This window comes from Sus scrofa, chromosome 11 (genome assembly GCF_054392235.1).
Source record: "Sus scrofa isolate SSC_HxYL_T2T_F1_AM1 chromosome 11, Sscrofa_HxYL_maternal_Yorkshire_Landrace_v2.0, whole genome shotgun sequence".
Lineage (NCBI taxonomy): Eukaryota > Metazoa > Chordata > Mammalia > Artiodactyla > Suidae > Sus > Sus scrofa.
In genome coordinates this window covers 53,434,038-53,457,878 of record NC_139393.1, presented here as the reverse complement: position 1 = coordinate 53,457,878, position 23,841 = coordinate 53,434,038, and the positions used below count along the sequence as shown (strand labels likewise).

General features: G+C 38.6%; 1 long non-coding RNA gene across 1 annotated transcript; it reads right to left on the bottom strand.

Annotated features, from left to right (window-relative positions):
• Positions 1–8,425: 8,425 nt before the first annotated feature.
• On the bottom strand, positions 8,426–13,502 carry LOC146398629 (uncharacterized). Its single transcript, XR_014819639.1, has 2 exons — positions 10,330–13,502; positions 8,426–10,015 (listed from the first exon to the last, which is right to left on the bottom strand). It is a non-coding gene; the product is annotated as an uncharacterized LOC146398629 (long non-coding RNA).
• Between the last annotated feature and the right edge of the window lie 10,339 nt (positions 13,503–23,841).

The window sequence follows — 23,841 nt, the reverse complement described above, 5'->3', positions numbered from 1 at the left end:
TTCCTTTGGTAATACTCATTGAACCATATATCTATACGTACACGTACATTTTATGTATATAAAACCTACTGGTAGAGATTTTTTTCTCCTTTTGGTAACTGTTACAGAGCTTTCGAGGACTTGCTAATATTGAACTATCCTTGCATTAGGGAACAAACCCTATTAAAAATTGTTTGTTGTTTGGTGTAACTTTTAATGATTCTATTTGATAAATTGGCAAGATACTTAGAATATATACATATATATTCACAGGTGAGATTCATCTGTAACATTTTTATTGGTGCTGAATCAGATTTTTATATACAAATTTTGGTGGATACATGACTTAGCCTAGAAAATACTCATATCTTTCCATGAGTTGTAATTGGAACTGTCTCTGAAAGGCCAATACTTGGATCATAGTTTTTATTTTCCAGTAGGAGGCATGAAATCTTTTTTCCAATTTCTCCTTTGTATTTGTCCATTAAAGTTTTCTGCTGCTTTTTGGATCAAATTTTGGCTAGGGAATTGTCCTTTTGCTTTTTAAAAATTTGTATTAATTTTTAGTTGAAATATAATTGATATATGTAACATTATCTCAGGTGACTTGATACATGTCTGTGTTGTGAGGTGACTATCACGGTAATATATGGTTATATCCATCATGGTACATAGTTAACAATTTTTTTTTCTTGTGAAAAGAATCTTTTTTTTTTTTTTTTTTTTTTGTCTTTTTGCCTTTTCTAGGACCGCTGCCCCAGCATATGGAGGTTCCCAGGCTAGGGATCTAATCAGAGCTGTAGCCACCGGCCTATGCCAGAGCCACAGCAACTCAGGATCTGAGCCACGTCTTTGACCTACACCACAGCTCACAGCAACGCTGGATCCTTAACCCACTGGGCAAGAGCAGGGATCGAATCCGCAACCTCATGGTTCCTAGTCGGATTCGTTAACCACTGCGCCAGGACGGGAACTCCATGAAAAGAATGTTTTAAGGGTTACTCTTTTAGCAACATTCAAATATGTGATACATTGTTATTGTCGCTATGCTGCACATCTTCAGGATTTATTCTGTAACTAGGACTTTGTAGTTTTTGATCCGCCTTCACCCATTTTGCCCACCCTGGACCTAGCCCCTGTCAACCAGCAGTCTCTCCTCTGCATCTCTGATATCTGTATATATGCATTCGCTGTATAGGCTTTTAAATTTGTTTCCTTGAGATTACATGTAGTATTCCTTAATAAATAATTACTTTTCTTTTGTAACATATATGTAGCTTTTTTCTTATTTTTCATTTTGTGTCATTAAAAAAAATTCTCTTATTTCCTTAAATGGTCCACATGTTCGTTTACTATTTTATTATTTTTTTCTAAAAATTCTTTTGTATTTTTGATCATTTCTACTCAGTTTTTCCCTTGTTTTCTTTTTCATGACTTTTTGCTTATATTTTCTCAATTCTTTGTCTTTTTTTTTTTTTTTTTTTGGCCTTGTTCTTTAACAAAATAAAATCTTTGGCATTCCCGTTGTGGCTTAGTGGGTTAAGAACCTGATGTAGTGTCCCTGAGGATTTAGGTTCAATCCCTGGTCTTGCTCAGTGAGTTAGGGATCTGGTGTTGCTGCAAGCTGCTGTGTAGGTTGCAGATGTGCTTGGATCCATTGTTGGCGTAGCTGTGGTGTAGGCCTGCAGCTGCAGCTTGGATTTGATCCCTGGGATCTTCCATATCCCTGGGAACTTCTATAATGCTGCAGGTGTGGCCATAAAACAAACAAACAAAAAAACCCTTTAAGCATTGAAGTTTGAAATAGTATGAATATATCCTTTGCTATATTCTGTATGGTTGTATGGAGGCCTTAGTCTCTTTTTCATTTTTCTAGATAGATTGTCATTTTATTGTTGCTTTCTTCTTTGAGTCAAGGATTTCTAGAAATGTGATTTACATTTCTGATTATTATTTTAGGTGTTCAGTTTGTATTTACATCTAAATCTTGATTTACATTCAGAGATTGTAACTTGTAAAGTATTCTCATTTTTAAATGAGTATGATTTTTTTAATGTAAGTATATGCTTTACTTATATAAATATTCTCTAGAGATTTGAATAACGGCATCTTCTCTACTGAGGAAAGTTAGTCTGTTTTTCATCTGCTAAATTGAGTTTATCGATTTTTAAATTCAGTTATATTATGTTCTATATTCTGTTACATTTGATTAATTCAGAGAGTGATGTATGGAGTATTACATTCTAATCATATTTTTATAGCTTCATTAAATTTTTAAAATTAAAAAAATTTTAAATTGTTGAAAAATATTAGTCACATAAAAACTTAGTCCTCTTAACTAATTTTAAGTATACAGTTCAGTAGAGTTAAGAATGTTCACATTTGGAATTCCCAGTGTGGCACATTGGAAACGAATCTGACTAGTGTCCATGGGGATGTGGGTTCGATCCCTGGCCTTACTTAGTGGGTCAGGGATCTGGCATTGCTGTGAGCTGTGGTGTGGATCGCAGACGTGGCTCGGATCCCACTTTGCTGTAGCTGAGGTGTAGGATGGCGGCTACAGCTCCGATTTGACCCCTAGCCTGAGAACTTTCATATGTCCCTAGCCTGGGAACTTTCATATGCCACCAGTGCAGCTCTTAAAAAAAAAATAAAATAAAAAATAAAAAGAGTATTTATATTGTTGTACCACACAGCTGCAGAACTTTTTCGTCTTGTAAAACTGAAACTCTCTCCCCATCGAAGTATTCCCCATTCCCCCTTTCTGCAATCCCTGGCAAGCAACAACCTTACCTTCTGGGTCTTTGAATTTGACTAATTATATACCTTGTATAAGTCAAATCATGTATTTGTCTGTTTATGTCTGGCTTATCTCAATTAGCATGGTGTCCTCATCCATATTATAGGACATGTCAGGATTTCTTTTTTCTTTTTTTTTTTTTTTTTGAGATTGAATAATATTTCATTGTATGTGTACAACATGAACGTGGATGTTTGGATGACTTCTGAATCCCTGCTTTAAATTTCTTTAGGAATAATGTAACCAGCAGTGGAATTGCTATATATTGTAGTAATTCTCTGTTTAATTTTTGGGGGACTTGCTATACTGTTTGTCACAGCAGCCACACCATTTTGCAGTTTCATCAGAAATGCACAAGGGTTCCAGTTTCTCCACAGCTTGGGTAATACTTGCTATTTTCAGGATCGTTTTAAAAAAACAGCCATTCTGAAGGGTTTGAAGTGATAGTGCATTGTGGTTTTAATTTGCATTTCCATGATGATTAGTGATGTTGAGCATCATTTCATGTGCTTACTGGCCATTTGTATATCTGCTTTGGAGGAATATCTGTTCAAGTCCTTCCCCCATTTTTAAGTTGGATTTTTGTTGTTGCTGTTGAGTGGTAGGAGTTCTTTATATATTGTGGATACTACCCTTGCAGGTATCTGATTTGTAAGTATTTTTCTCTCATTCTGTGAGTTGCCTTTTCATTCTGTTGATAGTTCTTCGATGCACAGAAATGCTCAGTTTTGCTTTAGTTCATTTTATCTGTTTTCTTTTCTTGCCTGTGCTTTTTGTGTCATATCCAAGAAATCATTGGCAAATCCATTATCATGAGGCTTTTCTCCTGTGTTTTATTTTTAAAGCCTTATAATTTTATGACTTCATTAACTTTCCTTGTATATTTACATGTATATTTTTTGGTGCATATAACTCCCTGACTCTTAAATATTATCCTTTTTTGTATTGAATGACTTTAAAATTAAATTCATCGTAGACTGATACTACTATTGCCATTCTTTTTTTTTTTTCCTTTTTGAAGACTTTGAATGTATCTGGTTTTACTATACTAGTTGACTTATTCTGTTATTACCTTCTCCTTTTTTAATTTGTTTTAATTTTGTTTTATAATATAGAGTAGTGTTTTTTTCCCAGCATTTTTAAAACCCATTTTTATTATCTCAGTTTTTTTGGTAGTCATATTTAGCATAACAATCCCTATGTTTGTCTTAATTATGACATTTTACTCATTTCTTCTTCATTACATTTGTAAATTTAATCAAATTATATTTACATCCTTTTATTTCCTATGCGATCTCCTTTAATTTGCAAAACACACTGCACTTTGCTGTTTGACTGATGGTCAGTATTCCAACCCCAGCTTCATGGCTATAGCTCAGATAATGCTGATGTGTGAGAAAGAAAATATACCATTTCCTTAAGACACCTCTGATAAAAATTTTTTGTTACATACTGCCATCACCAGAACATTTTAACAGTAACAGATACACAAATATACAGCAGATACACAAATCTCTGATGTCTGCCGCGTGAAAGGCCCCTCTTAGATGCGATGCCACTGGTTGGATGTAGCTTACGGTGGTAAGAATAAAGAAATAGATTTTCCACTACATCTTGCAGCCAAGTGACTGCCATTTTTCTTCCATTCTCTCTTTTGTGAGCTTTCATTATCCTGGTGTCCTGATATAGCGGGGTCCTAGGGATGTTTTATTCTAAGGATATGAGTCTGTGGACACATTGTACTGCTAGCACTATTTTCTAATTTGCGAGAGATTTCTATTTTAAGAATAGTTCATTGCAGGTTCCCATTGTGGCACAGTGGAAACGAATCGGACTAGCACCCTTGAGGATGCGGGTTCAGTCCCTGGCTTCACTCAGTGGATTAAGGATCTGGCACTGCTGAGAGCTGTGGTGTAGGTCATAGATGCGGCTCGGATCCCGCATTGCTGTGAATGTGGTGTAGGCCGGCAGCTGCAGCTCCGATTCGACCCCTAGCAGATGCAGCCCTAAAAAGCAAAAAAAAAAAGAATGGTTTATTGGTCTCTTCAGTTAATAATGCAAATGTTGGACAGAAAAATTATTTCAGTCCTAATGATAGTTTAAAGAAGTTTTGAAATTGTTAATCCCAGTTTCTAACCTTAGCTTGAAAATCCTAACAGTCTTTGATCTCCGTATCGTCAGAATATTTTCTGAAACGTCTTGCTGTGACATCATCAACTCTGTGCTGGGAACAATCATAGTCATGGAAATCAACTAATTCCCATTGCGTGTTTATAATGTGCCTGGGATTGTGTTTAGATCTTGCCTTAGTTTGGTTGGGGTACCTTAGCACAATGCTGCCGACTGAGTAGCTTAAGCAACAAACATTTCTTTTCTCATCGTTCTGGAGACTCGAAGTCCCAGACCAGTGTTGATGCGACTTTCTTCCTGGGCTTTCTTCATTGTTTGCGCTGTTTTTTAAAGTAACATGGTCAAGCTGAAGCTGCCATGTTTCATATCGAGTAGTCTGTCTCTGTGGTGAATGTAGAAGATTTTTTTTTTTTTTTTAAATCTTTCTTTGTCATTTACTCTTCTGGCTCAGCCCCTCTGGCAACTCTTAGAGCAGGACCTGACACGTGTCCTGACACCACAGTTAGGAAGACTCTTTATGCTCTGTGATTGGGGTCAGCAAAATTTTGCATAAAGAGCCAGGAAGTAATAAACATTTTAGACTTTGCTGACCACATAAGGTGTCTGTGTGTGTGTGTATATATATATATTTTTTCCACACACACGCACACACTTACAAGCCTTATATATATGTGTGTTGTGTATAAAATAACCCTTTAAGAGTGTAAAAACTCTTTTAGAGAGTAGGCCTTACAGATAAGGGGCTCTCTTTGGTTTGCTGACTCTTGTTCAATGATATAATAATATCTTAACTTAGGGATCCCTTCATTTGAAAAGACAATAATTATGAACAGCTTAAAATCTGAACCAAGTTATGACCGATTGAACTTTATAGCTTTCTAACCTCAAAGACTGAACAAGTCTAAACATAGTCAGACAAATGCTTTAGTTTGATTTATCTTTGCCTTTTTAAAAGTAAATTGAACCTTAAGAATATATATTTCAAAGATCCAAAAAAGAAAGAAGAAGCGTGCCATCTTGATGATTTCCCGAATAATACTACTTTAAAAGACTCTGTTTCTGTTTAGTAACTGATAGTACTTTGAACAGACCATTTCTTTTTCTTTGGCACAGATGTTTCTCTGTGAGAGATGTTGTGTTGTACTTTTAAAGATGCTCCAACAAAGTTGTGTTCTTTAGGATGAATGATTAAATGGGCATTTCAGATCATCTTGTGAAAAGACTTTATTACTTGAGCGTCTTCTCTTTTTTTCACTTAACATCTCCTGAAACATCCCAAATAAAGTGCTTGCAGCTTTAAAAACTCCACAAATTATGTCAGGATTCTTTTAAATTCTTTCAAGGTAAGGTAGTCTAGCCATCTCAAACATCACTGATTCTTAATTCTAGCAAAACTGTTGCAGAGTAGGTATTATAAAAACATTATACTGAGCTTAAAATAAAAAGAATATTAAGGATATTTCAAAAGCTGGCTTGCAACTCAAGCCTTCTTTCAGACTATAGTAGAGTTCCCGTTTATTCTTTCTTTCTCCCACTGAGAACATTGAGTTCAAGTAAATTGATAAAATTTCTTAGGCAAAAGGCAATTTTGGATACAAATTACTTTATAGAAATCCGTCTCAAATGGACAATTAGAATACTTCGTAGTTAGTCTCTTGTGCTTCGTGTGGTACTTATTTCCTATTTCTAGGGTACAGACCCCTCCCCACCCCAGCCCCACCAAGTCCTAACCTCAGGCTCCTTTTTTAGGCTTCTCTCTCACCACCACCACACCCTGCCCCCTTCTTTCAGAGAAACTCAGGTCAAGTAAATTCAGATTAACTGTGATAATGATTGGTAAAGTCTGGCAAAAAAAGATGGTGAGTTATTTAAGCCCACTCCATTTGTAAAATGGGCATCGTATTTATTCTGCATTTGTGGAGAGAATTACAGAAGCTGTGTGCAGAGCTTCGTCACAATGCATGGCACAGATGTGGCCCATCCAGAGCCCTGGGTATTATTGTTAGACACTCTTCTGCTCTCCAATCTAGAGAGGAAGAGCGAGAGAAGACAATGTGTAAGAAGTTGTTCAGTGCATAACTTCTAACCTTCAAGCTGTGGTAAGCATTGTAGTAGAGGGAAATTAATGGTAAATTCCTTCCAGAGGGTGGAAGAAGCTCTTTTGAGGGATGGGCTGTGAACCACACCTTGATGGGTGGGTTGCTTTAATGGGTGGAGGGAGAGGAAAGGGCTGTCCAGACACAGGAAGCAGCTTAGCTCAGGGTGAGGCAGGAAGTGCTGGGTGTGTATAGGGCCGAGGTCCACTGTGGCTGATTTTCAAGCCCACAGCAGTGCTTTCTTTGGAGAGGTACCGTGCTTTCAAAGATCGCTTTGAAAGATTCAAGCCAACAGAGCAACATGAGAGATTTCACTTAAATCTCAATTTCCAGTTTTTCTTGAACCTTTGGACGCTTTTACAAGCATTCATTGACGCTCACCACTATTCTTTAAGCTTACGCTATTTTAATTAATACATTTTCACATTTTAATATATTTCAAATCTTTTCCTTTTTTATTTCGGAAATGGCTTGGTTATTAATGCTGCTTTATTAGGTGTGTTCTTGTGAGACATCTCTGCTGGCTTGGATTGATGTCTTTATCATGTTAAGGAAGCATCCTTTCATTTTTTTCACTAGGAATTATCAAGAATAGACTTTGGATTTTAGCAAATGCTCTTGGGCATCCTGTGATTTTTCTCTTTGACTTATTGATGTTTTGTATGATAGCATGTTTCTTTTCAATAATAAACTAGTAAGTTTCCCCATGTTTTTCTGTATCCCATTGCACCAGAATGATCTTTTCTTTTAAAAGTCGTTATAAAACATATTATCTGTTCTTTAAATGTTGGAAACTTGATCTGTCTTTTTAAAATAATTATTTTCCCCCTGCACCCCAGCAAATCTGTTATGTAGTGATGGATTCTGTCAGATTCCCTACTTCTTTTAAATCAGTATTGATTGATATCCATGGTTACTTCCAAAATAATTTTGTGGCTATTTTCAAATTTAGTAGCATAAGTTTAACCATACTATATTAAAAATTTTATTTGATAGTTGAATGCAGTTTTTAATTACATGATTTTTGAATTTCTTTCTTTAAAATAAACTAGTTTATAATTTTTTTTTACTTTTGGTTTTCCTGTTTCATTGAGATATAATTGACATATAGCACTATGTAAGTTTAAGGTATGTATGGCATAATGATTTGACTTAACATACGTTATGGTGTGATTACCAAAATAAGTTTGGTGAGCATCCATCATTTCATATAGATACAAAGTATTTCCTTGTAATGATAACTCCTAGGATTTATTCTCTCAACAACTTTCATGTATGACATACAGAGTGTTATTTATATTACTCATGTTGTACATTGCATACCTATGACTTGTTTATCTTATAATTGGAAGTTTGTACCTTTTGATCACCTTCATCCAAATCCCCTTTTCTACTCCTCTGATCTTTTTTTTCCATGGACTTGTTTTTTTTTTTTTTTTTTTTTTTTTTGCTATTTCTTGGGCCGCTCCCGCGGCATATGGAGGTTCCCAGGCTAGGGGTCAGATGGGAGCTGTAGCCGCCAGTCTACACCAGAGCCACAGCAACACTGGATCCGAGCTGTGTCTGCAACCTACACCACAGCTCACGACAACACTGGATCCTTAACCCACTGAGCAAGGGCAGGGACCGAACCCGCAACCTCATGGTTCCTAGTCGAATTCGTTAACCACTGCGCCATGACGGGAACTCCTGTTTGTTTGTTTTGAAGTATAATTGACCCACAACACTATGTTAGTTTCTAGTGCACAACATAGTAATTTGATATTTCTATACATTACAAGATGATTATCTTGATAAGTCTAGTTGCCATCTGTCACTGTACCAAGATATTACAGGGTAACTGATTATATTCCCCATGCTGTACATTTCATCTTTGTGGCTCATTTATTTTGTAACTGGAAGTTTGTTCCTCTTGGGCAACCACTTGTTTGTCCTATGACTTTGTTTCTATTTGGTTAGTTTATTCATTTGTTTTGTTGTTTAGATCCCACTAAAGTCATATGGTCTTTCGCTTTCTCTGTCTGACTTATTTCACTTAGCATTATAGCTTCTGGTTCTATCCATGATGTTGCAAATGGCAAGGACTCATTCTTTTTTTATTGCTGAGTAATATTTCACGGTAGATAGAGGGATGTACTACATTTTCTCTCTCCATTCATCTACCAATGAGCACTTAGGTTGCTTCCATATCCTGGCTATTGTAAACAATGCTACTAAGAACATGGAGGCTCATATATCTTTTCAAATTAATGGTTTTGTTTCCTTTGGAAAAATATCCAGAAGTGCAGTTGCTGGATCATATGAGAGTTCTGTTTTTGAGTTTTTAAGGGAACTTCATACTGTTTTCCATGTTGGCTACACCAGTGTACATTCCTACCAACAGTGCACAATGGTTCTCTTTTCTCCACATCCTCCTAACACTTGTTATTTGTTGTCTTTTTGATAATAGCCATTCTGGCAGGTGTGGAATGATATATCATTGTAGTTTGGATTTGCATTTCTCTGATAATTAGTGATATTGAGCACTTTTCATGTGTCTGTTGGCTGTTTGTATGTCTTCCTTGGAAAAATGTCTATTTAGGTTCTCTGTTTTTAATTGGATTGTTTGTTTTTTTAAATGTTGAGTTGCATGAGTTCTTTGTGTATTTTGGATATTAACCCCCCATCAGATATATCTTGTGCAAATATCTTCTCCCGTTCAGTAGGTAGCCTTTTCATTTTGTAGATAGTTTCCTTCCCTGTGCAAAAGCTTTTTAGTTTGCTAATTCATTTTACCATTTAAAAAATATTCAAGCTTAGTACACTTTTTCTATTTTCTGTTGCATTTTCTATTTTTTTTTTCATTTTTTAAATTTTATGGCCACTCCTGCAGCAAATGGAGTTTCTGGGAAAAGTGTGAATCCAAGCCACAGCTGGGACCTACATCACAGTTGCAGCAAGGGAGAATCCTTTAGCCCACTGTGCTGGGCTGTGCATCAGCCCGAGGTGCTGTATTCAGATTCTTAACCTACTGTGCCATGGCGGAAACTCCTCTGGTGAATTTTCTAATCGGTTATTTCAGAGTGACTGGATTATATATATATATATTTGTCTTTGCCTTTTCTAGGGCCACTCCCACAGCATATGGAGGTTCCCAGGCTAGGGGTCTAACCAGAGCTGTAGCCACCAGTCTACGCCAGAGCCACAGCAACGTGGGATCCGAGCCGCATCTGCAACCTACACTACAGCTCACCAGCTCACCGCAATGCCGGATCCTTAACCCACTGAGCAAGGCCAGGGATGGAACAGGAAACCTCATGGTTCCTAGTGGGATTTGTTAACCACTGTGCCATGACGGGAACTCCTGGATTTTATATTTTTTAGTTGAAAAATCTGATTTATAATTTCTACGTTCTGGTATTTGTTTAAGAGTCTTTGTCCAAGGGTATATGATTAACTTAGAATTTCTGTGTATACTTAAAAGCAGGGTATATTGACTCTTAGTATAAAATTTGATGTAAATTTGCTAACTTTCGTCTTTTGCTCTTGAAGAGTTCTGCTTAGCTCCTTGAAGAAAGATAATATGTAAATGAATATTGTTTAGCCTTTCTCAGAGTTGTGAAGCAATTGGAATCAGTAGAACTTTCATGAAGTTGACCCCAAGAGTTTCTAAGAAAACCTGAACTAAATAGTTAGACATAGATACGTTCTATGATACATCATTCCACACCTGTCAGAATGGCTATTATCAAAGAGACGACAAATAACAAGTGTTAGGAGAATGCGGAGAAAAGAGAATCATTGTGCAGAGAACATAACTTATTCAAGGAGTTGAGGGACATACTTTAAAATAATTTAGAAAGAGCCTTTTTCTGACTTCCGTAGAGAGTGTTAAGCATCTGTAGTACATATAGTTTCTTAGGTGGATAATGCTGAATACAGGCATCTCCACTTTGGTTCTTTCTGCTTGCCGCTCATCAGCTCATGCTCTGACCAAGCTTACATGCACCATCTCTCACATTCAGGGCAGGTCTTTTGTTTCTGGCTGTGCCTGCAGCGTGTGCGAATGTTCCCGGGCCAAAGTTCGAACCTGCACCACCGCTGAGCCCCAAGCCACCGCAGTGACAAAGCTGGATCCTTAACCCGCTGTGCCACCAGGGAACTTTTAGGGCATGTCTTATTGGCTTAGCTTTCCTTGATTTCTTCTTTCTGATATGTGGTTGATTTTTTTCTCTCTCTCTCTCTACACACACACACACACACACACACACACACACACACGCTCCTCATACTTAAACAAGTAGAACATAAAATGATCCAAAAAATAATGAGTTAACATGTCTTTTCACTCTTATTTCTGTAGAGAGCCGATGATCTTGAAACTCTGCTTATTTCTTTATCTTAGCTTAGTGATACTGTGATTACAAAGTTTGACCGGAAAGTTTGAAGAAAAATTGCTCAGGGACTCTACCCAGAGTATTTGCTCTTAGAAATTGAATCCTGAATACACGTGTGTTCCATAGAGGCGGCTTTATTCTTTTTTCTTTTGAGCTGTTTTGAATGGGAACTAACTTTCCTGCCAAGACTTTGCTATCATAATACAGAAGAAGAACAGGAAAGACTTTCCTGAATTGTTTGGCTTGGCTGTATTTTGTGGTCAGTGGGAGATAGATTTGAGTTGCTAAACATCTTACTGTCTTGACAGAGAAAAATACTTGGGTAGGAGCAGGTGTCTAATAATCATCTATTTAGCATAACACAATTACTGTTTTCTAGGCAGTTTTTCGAATATAACTTAATTTACAGTCTTGATAACCCAATGAAAAATGCAGACTTTCTATCAGCAGTTTTGTATGTATGTGTTGATTTTTTTCTCTAAAAGATGTCACTGTTTCTTACCAATAAAGATGAACATTTTGAAAAATTCTGAACATTTGCTAATTAAAAAAAACAATTTACGTCTAGAAGTGTAGTGTTGAGTAGAAGAAACGGGAATTCAATTGTAACGTGCCCTAAGGTAGTCTGTTTTATTATGTTAGAAACCATTAATTTCCCCTTGTAGTCAAGTGTCATCATGATTTTACCAATACTTAAAATAATGAACTTTTCAGGTAATTATGTGAAAATGTTAAGTATTTAAACTCCATTTTAATGTCTAAGAGGTTCAATTAAAAAATTATTGCAGATATTGGTAGAGATACCTGTATTATCAAGACAATCTCAAATATCATTTTCAGTAGATATCTTTTTAAGGGTCTGCAGGCATTTCCTGTCTACAGGTAAAGCCCAGATGAAGCCTTTAATAGCTAGTAAGTACCAAATGTGATTATGAAATATAATTGACTGTGAGTGCCTTGAGGACAGGGACAATGCTTTATAAATAGCTTTGGATTCCCAGTAACTGCGGTACAAGCTACCTAGAATAGGGGCTCAATCAAGTGTGTAAAATTCAATTACACCATTTCTTTTTAAAGCTGACAAGAAATTGCCATCTCATAACTACCTTAATTTTATTACAGTAAGAGGTGATGCTGAGAGCATCGGTGTCTGAGCTTGAGTCTCTCTCTCTCTCTCTTTTTTTCCTCCTCTGCTCTCTTTCTCCTTATCAGGGTAGGAAAGTTGCTTTCCTGCCTTTCTTGTTTCAAACACCTTCTTCGTCTTCTCCTTTGGAGATCATTAGACACAGTATGTTCTTAGTTTTTCTCCTTTTGTTTTCAGGGCTTGTGCATTGCATGATTTGAACAAGCACTTCGTCCTGTCCTGGAAAAGTTCCTTCTTCAGAGGCTCTGTTTCTGTTAACATGCGTTCAGTTTGGAAGCCAAGTGATGCATTGTGTGTGTCGTTCCCCTCCCCCCCACCGTCCCCACTGGTGACAAAAGCCTGTGCATTCCATTCCCTAGGAATTTACTCTTTTACCAAAGACTCGTTCCCTCCCTTTTCTGTATTTCTCTTTCCCTTGCTTGCCTTCTCTGTATTTTTTTTTTTTTTTCCTTAGTGGATTCACCTTCAGTAATGTCAGATTATTCTCTCTATGTTGTATGATGCTTCTAATTAAACCATCTCAGATATAATAATGTTTTAATTTTATTGTTCTTTCTTTGCTTCCCATTTTCCCTTTATCACTCAGATGGGTATTTTTAAAAATTACAGAGAGCCTATGGTAAAGTTAGAGATAATTAGGGACAAAATTCTGTTTTGGAGATTTAAAACTCATGGAGTTGTATTTCTTTGGAGAATTTTGAAATGGTTGAGTAAGTCACTATTTCATTTGACAGTTATCTCCTGACCTTTCTTACAGACCATCAGAACTGCATAGTTTTGTCTTCAGCTTTCTTAGGGATTGATAAATACAGTCATCCAGTAAACCTTGTATTTATTTAGTCAAAGAACAGATCTTTCTTACCAGCACTGAAACAATCCTTATCTTATACTGTACTTGGCCCTGGTGATGTGCCAAATATAATGGTGACCCAGCCTGCTGTGAACTGTGCAGCTTATGGTGCTAAAAAAAAAAAAAAGATGGAGTTCCCGTCGTGGCGCAGTGGTTAACGAATCTGACTAGGAACCATGAGGTTGCGGGTTCGGTCCCTGCCCTTGCTCAGTGGGTTAACGATCCGGCGTTGCTGTGAGCTGTGGTGTAGGTTGCAGACGCGGCTCGGATCCTGCGTTGTTGTGGCTCTGGCGTAGGCCAGTGGCTACAGCTCCGATTCAACCCCTAGCCTGGGAACCTTCATATGCTGCAGGAGCAGCCCAAAGAAATAGCAAAAAGACAAAAAAAAAAAAAAAAAAAAGATAACAAATAATTTCAGAAATTCATAAAATTGGCTAAAGAGCTATAGAGGAAAAGTACACAGAGCTAATGTAGAACCTCTATGGAAGCATAAGAGGAACCAAACCTACCTTAGTCATGTTTACTCGTCAAGTTTAAAATATGAGAGCCTGTCTCTTCATATGTTATCTCATAATCACTGTGGTTTGTTATGATGGTTCTCGTCCGTATTGCTAGTCTGTTGCTTCCTAAGTGAAATCTAATGAATTTAGAAGTTAATAGGTTTAATAAGTAACAGTATATATGTTCATGAACGTATACATTGAACTAGGAAAATGTTTTCTTGCTAGAATATTTTTGACTCCTGGGATTGTATACTAGCTCTAGCTGTGGTCATGTTTTTCCTCTCTGAGACTGGGAAAATGCTGCCATGAATGGAAATAAGGAGCAGCTGGGATTAAGGTGGGGGGGGCTGGGGGTAAACAGTAAAAACCGTATCTGACTTGACCAACAAAGTGGGGTCCTCTGATTATTCAAGACATAGGGTGTATGAGTTTCCTGAAACCATAGGACATTGACAAAGCATTTAATTTTTAATGATTCAGAGGACACACGAGTCAAGAAATTTCGGTACCTTACTCATCTTTATGAATTTTAATTTATATGAATGTGCAGAAATGTCAGCCTGTAAATTTATGCTTGAATAAATGTTGGAGAACACAGAGCATGAATTTACTCATTCACTGAATATCTACCTGCCCAAGAGGAATAATGATGCAGTGCTCAAAACTGTCTAGAAATAAAGTATACAAATCATTGAAATAATGCACTAAAAATATGTTCAACTGTGACTTTCAGGCCCCCTAAAACACTTCATCTGGGAAATTTCCTTATCCTTATGTGCTTCTCAAAAAAAATGTATGTGTGTATGTATTTTAATAATAGGATTAAATGAATTTTATAACCTAGTTTTAGAAAGGTAATTTTTCCTCTGGGAAAATTGTACTCACTTTTGTTGTAATAAATTAACTTTTTCGGATCTATTACAAGTCACGTTTTAACTAATAACTTCATCTACCTCTAACAAAACTATAATTTGTCTCTAGGTCACTATGTAAACTGTAATGCTAGATAAAGTAGGTCTCATGTTGCACGGATGAGTTATTTGTGTAATCGCTGTACGTTATTTGATGGTATCATAATAGATGAAGCCTTCTGAAATCAGGCAGAATTGAACTGTGGCTCATCAATACATATTCATAGTGATTTTGAAGTTGTCGCTTTCATTTTGGATCATTTCAAGGAAAGTGAAACATTTCCTTAATTGTAGTTATTTATGTTTTCCCTTTGAAAAGATCTATAAAGTTAAAAAAAAAAGCGCACATTTATAACTTAGCCAAATACCTCTAATTGAAGATTGGACTTCGTTCTTCAGAATTCTCTATAGGCTATACTTATTTCTTGTTAGTGACCGCTAGTAGCCAGCATATCCCTGTCCTGCTATATCTTCTGTCTGTCTTTCTGCCTGCTTATCTATCTATCCATCTATCCATTTTTTTTAAGGGCCATACCTGTGGCATATGGAAGTTCCCAGGCTAGGGGGTCACATCGAAGCTGCAGCTGCCGGCCTATACACAGCCATAGCAACGCCAGATTCGAATTGCATCTGCAAGCTACATCACAGCTCATAGCAATGCCAGATCCTTAACCTCCTGAGCAGGGTGAGGGATCGAACCTGTGTCCTCATGGATACTCATCAAGTTCATTTGGGAGCCACAATGGGAATTCCTTAATGTATTTATTTTCAACGGTTTTTTAGCTATACCCGCAGCATGTGGAAGTTCCTAGGCCAGGGATTGAACCCACGCCACAACAACGACCTGAGCCACTGCAGTGACAATGCTGGGTCCTTAACCCACAGAGCCACATGGAAACTCCTACTCTATTTTAGCTGTAGAGTATCCCTGAGTGGGTATTTTCCGTGCTGCACTGTTTTGTTATTTTGTAGCACTTAGACGAACATCTTTGTGCACAAATTCTTTGGATCAAATTATCGTTTTAATTGCACACCATGGAGAAAGCCTTAAATGACCAGCTGAAAGGATACTCCTATTTAGTAATTTTAAAGATGTTAACTGAAAGTTTTGTCAACAGCTGGGATGTAATTGTACAGTGTCCTAGGATTTGTTTTCTGATGGAACTTTGAAAAATAATGATTTTGAAAATTATTTACTTAGAAATAATTTAAAATTTATAGCACTTGCCTTGAGCAGTACATTTTTTTCATTTCACCATGGTTCCTCCATGGTATACCTCGCTTGCCCATTATTGCTGGCCTTGTAAAACGTGTGAGTGTACGCTTTAGCCCTGGTGCCCCATTGACCCTAAATATTTCAGTGCATACTTGCCCAAGAAAGAACACTTACACATAAGCTCCATTCAGTGAGTTCCAAGTCAGGAAGTCACCTGGGTAGAATGCAGCCAGCCCTCCTAACTGCAGACTTCATTCTTATTGCACCAGCTGTCCCATTGCTTCTCTCTTTGCCCTTCTGGTCGGAGATCCATCTAAGAATTTACACTGCGGTCAGAGGACATGCCTCTGTGCATCCCTTGAATTGGAACTGTTTCCTCAGTCAGTCATTCCTGTCTCTCGAACACAGAGTATGGACCTACATTCTGCAGGAAGATCTTCAGTCATAGACGATGCAGGTTTTGATCAGCTGCTCGTGGGAGTGTCTCCCAGATTTCCCTTCATAAAGGCACCTTTTCCCTCTTTGTGATTGCTTCCTGCTGTCAGGGGAGGTAATCTGAGATTACACCCAGATCCCTTTCTTCATCAAATCTCCACCCACCATGAAGAGTGTCTGTCCACTGACGTCTCGTGCCAAATCAGCTAACACAGTGATAGTTGCCAAATGGTGATTTTCATTTTCTGTCATTCCTCCTATTGGTAATTTGCTTTCTGGAAGAGCTTTCCCTTCTCATTTATTTTTTTCATATATCGCAAATTTCAGGTTTTTTTCAGGGAGTTACGGTTCATTACTAGTCCTCCTTCCATCCTTCCTTCCATCCTTCCTTCCTTCCTTCCTTCCTTCCTTCCTTCCTTCCTTCTTCTTTCTTTTCTTTCTTGGCTGCCCCACGGCACATGGAGTTCCCAGGCCAGGGAGCAGCTCCGAGCCATAGTTGAGACCTAAGCTGCAGCTGTGGCAATGTGGGACCCTTAACCCACTATGCCCGGCCAGGGATCGAACCTGCGTCCCAGCGCTCCCAAGACACTGCCAGTCCTGTTGCACCATAGAGGGAACTCCTAGCCTTATTTATTTTGATGCTCATATTGTCCCAGATTTGGCAGAAGGAAACCCCTTCAGAGTAGCGTATGTATCTTTTGACACATCCTCATCAATCTTGGAGCAGTTCCTTATTTTGTGACACAGGAAGCTGTTTCAGGCTCGTCTCACACTTTCCTTGCCCCCTCCTTACAATGAGCTCTGTCTTTTCAGGTAACCCTGGTTCCTTTTAGTAGGGAATGGTATTCAGAAACTAAAATCTGGGCCCTCTCAACAGACACTAGGAAACACGTCCACGTATGCATGTATGCAAGCATTTTTACACACATACACACACCTATAAACATTTCACCCTATAGCTATGCCTATATTTATGTGTATATATATCTTAAAAACTGAGTTCATAATTATACTTCCAGTTCTTTTTTTTTTTTTTTTTGTCTTTTCTAGGGCTGCTCCCGTGGCATATGGAGGTTCCCAGGCTAGGGGTCTAATCGGAGCTGTAGCCGCTGCCTACTGCCTAGGCCAGAGCCATAGTAACGCAGGAATGGAGGAACCTCTGCAACCTACGCCACAGCTCTCGGCAACGGCAACGCCGGATCCTTAACCCACTGAGCAAGGCCAGGGATCGAACCCGCAACCTCACGGTTCCTAGTCGGATTCGTTAACCACTGCGCCACAACGGGAACTCCTATACTTCAGTTCTAATCCAACATGTATTTCTAGTCTTTACCCTTTCTCTGTAAATACTTGCTCCAGTAGTGAAAAACCTGGCTCTAGTTAGCCTCAGCATAGCCCTTATTTGCTCAGTCATTTTACCTGTTTTCCCTGTCCACTGTCTGTCTCATTGTGTGCTGTCTTTTGCCGTCCATCCCCACAGCCCCGTGTCCTTGGGTCCCTCTTGTGTAGCTGCCACTGCCATCAGCGCTTCTCCTCTCTGCCCTCAGCTTTGCTCGTGCTTGGTGCCTGAGGGCCCACCTACCTGCATGTGTCATTCTTCTCCCGGCAGCTCTTCATGTCCTTGGGTGCTGCTGGGCAGACAGTACTCTAATATTTTATGGTCTGCTTTGTACCATTTTATATAGCATCTTTAGCACTGTTTTTAGAAGGTGGGTTTTTTTGTTTGTTTGTCTTGCTTTTGGCTGCCCCCGTGGCACATGGAAGTTCCTGGGCTCGGGATCGAATCCGAGCCCCAGCCTGTGATCTACATCGTGGATCATTTAACCCACTGTGCCAGAGATGCTGCTATCCCGTGGCACCACAGAGGAAACTCCTAGAATGTGTTTGCTTAAAAAAAATGATCAATTTGTTTATTATTTATTTTTAAAGTTTTATTGGAACGTAGTTGTGTTACAGTGTCGTGTTCATTTGAGGTCATTCACAGCAAAGTGATTCAGTTATACATATAGATTATTACAGAGTGTTGAGTAGATTTCCCTGTGCTATATACAGTGGGACTTTGTGGCTTATCTGTTTTATATATGGCAATGTGTATATGTTAATCCCATACCTGGAATTTATTCTCCCCACCTCGTGTTTCCCCTTTGGTAATCCTGAGTTTGTATTTGAAATCTTCGGGTCTGCTGAATTAAATATGATGAATTTTACAAAAAGGGAAGAATGGATGCTATGGAAGTTCTCCCCTAGAATCCTGTCTTCTTGTCTTCTTTCTCCTCTAAGAGTTATGGAATGAATGACTTGGTGTTTGCAGTGTGAGTATGATCGGGGGCTAGGCTAAAGGAAAGCCTCGGAGAATTGCAGGGTCTGAGGATGACACCAGCGCTTGGTTTCATGGTCTTGCATTGTCTTCCTCTCTTGGTCAGAGGAAAGGCTATTTTTTCTGACTCGTTTTCTGCCTGGTCGGAGGATAATAGCCGATGTTTCTGAACAAGGTGCGATGTGTATTTCAAAGCATCTGTATGCTTGTGGGGTATGATGCGGGGCAAAGCTATTTCTCTAAAACCATTGATGGAATTAATGAATTAGGAATATATGTCCAACAGCCGAAAATGAATCGTAAAAATTGCCTTTCCTAACCTTAGAAAGTAAACACATGTGCATGAAACGTCACTCATTTGTGCTATAAAACAAGGCCTCTGGTAACATATTATCACTTTAAGGATTTTGAAATATTCAGTGTAACATATTATGACTTTAAGGATTTTGAAATATTCAGTGTCCCATGTGAATCTCTTTGCTTAAATGTACACCTTTTTCCGTTTTGAACCTAATTGCTTGGGAATATTTTAGTGCTACATAATCCATGTAGCAAAATATTTTCTAAAAATTGTTAAGCCTATGATGAAGACTCCTGGCATAGACATTTGAAAACAAAGGTTACCAGGGTCTGATTTATCTAATGACTCTTTCCTGTGGTATTGACTAAACATCTGGGAAGTATGCATTCCTGCCTTATGGCAAAAACCATGTGTGAGGTTTGATATGGCCATTCATTATTCAGTATACAGATCTCCAGGGCACAAGGCCTAAAGAGTGATGGAGGCTTAAAGGAGCTTTAGAAATCATCTGTCTTCTGTAGATAAAGGTAAAGGGGCTTGCACTAGGTTATAGAGCTTGAATGCAGTAGAACCGGGGACCCGGACAGAAATTTCGCTCTCACGGCTCTAAGTGAAAAATCTGTGCCTGAGGTCTTAGTGTGTTTGAACTTGGTGGTGATGGTGGTGGTGATAATAATAATAACAACAATAAATTTCATAATTATAATAATATATCTATATAAAATCATCGAAGTATATATTATAAAATTACATAAGTAATTATATTCATCATTATAATAATTATATAAATAATAATTATGTAATAACCATTATTATTATTTGATGAGTCTAACAGTTTGTAACACCAAGCGTTTGCCAGGAGCTAAGCAATCCCCGTGGTTAGCAATTACCTGGATCATTTTTACCCTCAATTAAAGTGGGCACAGTGTTCTCTGGCCAGTGTGTAGTTTCAAGATTCTGAGCAGTGAGTTCAGCTTTAGCCATGAATGATAAACTGAAAACTCTGAATTGCCTTTGGCAGTCTGGCTGAAACGGTTACATTCCTAGGATCAGGATTTCCGGGATATTAAGAGGTGGATGGTACAGGGGAGAATATAGAGCCGCAGCACCTAAGTAATCAGTTCACAGCAGAGGCTAAATGTGGCCTTGTGAAAATTAGTTCAGCTGGTTATTTCCCTTTCTTAGTTTCTTTTTTGGATTTTTACGTATCTTTTTATTTATGTATTTTGTCTTTTTAGGGTTGCACCTGCAGTGCATGGAGATTCCCAGGCTAGGGGTTGAATCGGAGCTTATAGCTGCTGGCCTACACCATAGCCACAGCAACACTAAGTCCAAGCCACGTCTGTGACCCACCCCACAGCTCATGGCAATGCCGGATCCTTAACCCACTGAGTGAGGCCAGGGATCAAACCTGCGTCCTCATGGATACTAGTCAGATCTGTTTCCACTGAGCCATGACGAGAACTCTGGATTTATATGTATCTTAAAGGGGAGAGAATAGAACATTAAATTCTGCATGTCTGTGGGGTGGGCCGTAGATGCTCCTGTAAGTCAAAATGAATATTTCAAAAAAGTATTTGGAGGAGCAGTTCGTAGAACGGGGCTTGTAGTGTGGAAAAATACCAAGTTGGTACTCTAGAAAAAAAAGTTGCTTTGCAATTGCAGGCATTTAAATCATCAAAGCCCATGAATATATGTATAACATTTTAGAGTATGCTATGTGGTTAAATGTTGGGAAAATACTTAAAAATGTGTTAAAAATGTTGGGATGCAGTGTCTGAATCTTGTTAAGCAGCAATCTCAGCAGCAGATAGTGTTTGGATCTTTGGGCCTGGGTTGTGATGCCTTACTCGTTACTGTGATTTAATAATGGCTTTTAGAAATTTGAAACTGTCTAAACAAGCTCTGCAGTCATGTTGAAAACCCATCCATGTTATGATTTGTGCCTCACGTTTCCTCCTGTATGTGGTTGTTGATGAAAGAAAAAAAGTCAGAGATGTTTAGGGATTATGGACCTAGCAAAGATCTACAGTAATATGTGCAGTACATATGCATCATCCTCTCAGAGTTGAAAAGTTCTTTAGGGAGTTCCCGTCATGGCTCAGTGGTTATCAAATCCGACTAGGAACCATGAGGTTGAGGGTTCGATCCCTGGCCTTGCTCAGTGGGTTAACGATCTGGGGTTGCCGTGAGCTGTGGTGTAGGTTGCAGACACAGCTCGGATCCTGTGTTGCTGTGGCTCCAGCGTAGGTTGGCAGCTACAGCTCTGATTAGACCCCTAGCCTGGGAACCTCCATATGCTGGGGGAGCAGCCCAAGAAATGGCAAAAAGACAAAAAAAAAAAAAAAGTTCTTTGGCAGCTGTCTGTAGACGTGATACTCCATTGTACTTTCTGAACAAGTCATGCATCCCCGAAAATCTTCTTAAAAAAAAAAAAAGCCAAAACGAAAACAACCCCCCCACCCCTATTTTATAGTAAAGCCCTTCAAACCTACCAGTTTTTCCGCCTTGGAGTAGAGTGTTTAGGGACTCTTTAGAGACAAGATAGTTTCTGAACTTGGTATTTTGTACTCATTTAAAAAAAATTTTTTTTAGGGTGACACCCATAGCATATGGAGTTACCAGGCCAGGGATTGAATCCAAGTCACAGCTGGGACCTACATGGCAGTTGCAGCAATACTGGATCCTTCAACCCATTGCACTGAGCTAGGGATTGAACCCGCGCCTTCCACAGTGATCTGAGCCACTGTAGTCGGACTCTTAACCCACTGTGCTACAGTGGGAACTCCTTTGTATTCAGTTTTAACTCAATTGATATTACCACCTCGTAAGCTAGGCATTTTTCCTTTTTTAAAAAAGTTACAAACTGTGGTTCCGAGAAGTGAGTTAATTTACCCAAGGAAAGAGATTTGGAATTCGAACTCAAAAATGGCTGACCTGATGTTTCTAATAAATCCTGGCTTTTAGCATCTTTTTGTCTGGTCTTTCATATAATGAGTTAAGCTAAATGCCACAACCCATGTTGGGCACTTGGTCAACTAGATCATAGACTACTTTCCAGCTTTTTGAAGCTCTCTGGGCAGACTTTCTTACTGTTTGTTCTTCTTTCCACCTCAGGAGAGGAAACAGGCTGGGAAAGTGATATTCTCCCTCCCTGCTCCTTTCGTGGTGATTTCATGGACACTGGAAGGGAACTTTTTTTTTTTTTTTTTCCTTCTAATAGGCAGTAACCACATGCATGAGCCAAGGATAAAAGGCAAATATACTGGTAGAGTTTCCTCGCCTGTAGGTAGAACCTGCTGCGTCTCCTAGGAAACAGACATGATTTACAAATATTGATTTGGGGAAAGCTCGACGGAAATCCGAGGCCATTGTTGCTGCCTTTGGAATAGTTTTTCTGAAGAGAGCAAGTTAATTGAATCCTTAATGATCGCCTGTTATGGAGACTGCCTCTTTCATTGAGGTGATTCTGTGAAATTTGGACTGAGGGTCCTTAGGATTGTAATCTTTGCTGCCTGGGTGGTTTCTTTGTTGGAGAAATGGGGGAGATTTTTTTTTTTTCTTTTTTTCTTTTTCTTCTTTTTTCCCCTGTAGCTGAGTGTAGTCTGCTAAGCAGCCCTTTGGTTTTCTGAGCACTGTGCATGAATGCCTGTGTGAAAGGGGCATTGGGCACAAAGGAGGGTAAATGTGATTTCAAATGCAGCCTAGAGTTTAACGAGAATGATATACACTCTTACAGTCAGTCTTAGGGTAGACTTTTGGAGTCGTTTGAACCTGGTATCTTTTTGTACTTGCAATTCGGATGAAAACCTTCTGAATTTTGTAACTCAAAGGGGAAGAAGAAAATCTCCAGAAACAGCCTCTGAGCCCTTGTCAGCAAATTCATAGAAGGAACTTGCTGGAAGGAACTGCTCGGGATGTATGTGTAAAAGTTGAGCCTCTTCAGACCAAAAGAGCTGACTTGATGGTGGGATGGCAGATAACAGGCATCTGGATTGGGGAACCACCAGCTTCCTCGGAGGGTGTCATGAAGCTGTGAGAGATACAGGGTGTGTGTGTGTGTGTGTGTGTGTGTGTGTGTGTGTAACTCTGTGTCCTTGATATCATCCCCAGACCACGCCCAAGACCACCCACCCCACCCAGCACAGTACTGGAATCCGATATGGGGCTTGGCAGAAGTCACTCCTCTCTGTAACTAATGTTCCAAACGGTAACCCCACATCACGAAGAATAGTTAACGTGTTCAGTACATTCTTTGCAAGAAATAGGAAATACGTAATGCAGCTTAGAGACGTTGTCTTTAAAAAAATTACAATTAGAAATAATAGCACCGAAAATGTTCACGTAACAGAAATTCAGCCCTCTCGGAGGATTTATTCCTTGAGGATTCTAGATAATTGAGGCTTCTTCGCTGTATAGAGTTGTATTGTCATAACCCCCTGACATTTCTAATCTGAAATCTCATGTGCGGTTTTCAATCACATCTCAAGAAAGATATGGATCTGAAAAAAGGGAAATGAACTGACTTTTGTTCTACCTGGGGATTTGAAAAATTTGAACTTTTCCGGCTGGGGTGTGTAGGATATGAGTCTATAAAAATGCAGACTTTATTGATGAAATTTTAGACATCTATAAGAGAACTGCGTTTTCCTATGAAATCTGAAAGATGTTTAAGTCTAAAACAAATGAAATCATAACTCCAGATAGTGAGTAGAATAATTGTAGAATATATTATATGAGGTCTTTATTTCTGAAAATAGGGAGCTTCAGAAATGCTTTAAAA